Below are 1,273 nucleotides of genomic sequence, written 5' to 3'. Positions count from 1 at the left end.
CTTCGGGTCATGTCGCCAATTGGTTCAGACGTCGCCGTGTGAACCTCCTAGAATGGCCAAGTCAATCTCCAGACTTGAATCCCATCGAGCATATGTGGGAGGAGCTGGAACGCCGCCTCAAAGGAGTCAGAGCATCCAATGCCAATCAAAAGTTTGCTCAACTCGAAGCTGCTTGGAAGAGTATCCCGATGACGGTGGTTCAGACGCTCCTGGAGTCGATGCCACGTAGATGCAAGGCTCTTATCGATGCGAAAGGATACCCAACGAAATATTAAATCACTTTTTATTGTTACCTTTATTTTGTTTTTGACCTCCGGTGTTTCTTGAGCTTCTTTATATAGATCTCCAAAAATGTCATTTTCATGAATTTTCGAAAAAAATTAATTTTCAAAAAAATTGTAGCAGAATATTAAAACCAACTTAGCCTAAAAGTTTTTGATAGTGCTGAAAAAATCTTACCAAAAATTCGGATTGAAAAGTTGAGTTTTCAAAAAGTTATCTTCAAAAAACAAGTTGTCGCATTCTTTATGGCCAGTACTGTATTTCTATCGATTTCCTGGAGATTCTCATCTACCTGTAACATGAAAAATTTAAAAAAATGTTGAATTGTTTTCAAAGAATGTTTTGGTCATGCTAGCTGAAATTACTGAATAGCCTGTAAATTTATGAAGCTCCCGTATTTCCTCTAATAGAAGCCCGCCCACCGTCATCTTTGAGCTCAATTATCTTGATACCTGTGGAAAGTATATCTAGAAATGGAAAATGGTCAGAATATTTACAAAATTCTAATCGTCTGGTTCACAAGTCATTCTTCTGTTAACATGGTTGCTCTGTGCTTATTTTTCCCTCCATATCGGAAATTTTTTGTGGAACATGTTGATCAGTGAGTTTTGATTTGAAAAACAAATATTTTAAGCGATCCAGAAAAATGTACCAGAATTTTCAGATTAGAAAAAAACCTTATTTTATCCGAATTTCATTCCAAAATACGCATTAAAAGTTTTCCAGAAACCGAAGACGAATTGCCATCAGAGGATCATCAGCGTTGTTTTGAACACTGCCTCTAGTGTTGCAAAAAGTAAAAACTCTGATTTCAGAAGATTTTTTTTCTAATTATCTAATTTTAATTTCTGATAAATAATATTATTTTGAAGTTTTATTATACATGAAACTATTTTTCAACACTAATTATTAGAGTGTCGTCTCGCGAGAAATTTCTTGCAATACTCGCAATTTCTTGTTTTTGTCTCGTCTTGATGGGTCTTGTCTTGCG

Source organism: Caenorhabditis briggsae (genome assembly GCF_000004555.2).
Source record: "Caenorhabditis briggsae complete genome, chrII, whole genome shotgun sequence".
In the NCBI taxonomy this organism is placed as follows: Eukaryota; Metazoa; Nematoda; class Chromadorea; order Rhabditida; family Rhabditidae; genus Caenorhabditis; species Caenorhabditis briggsae.
This window is presented reverse-complemented; position numbering follows the sequence as displayed.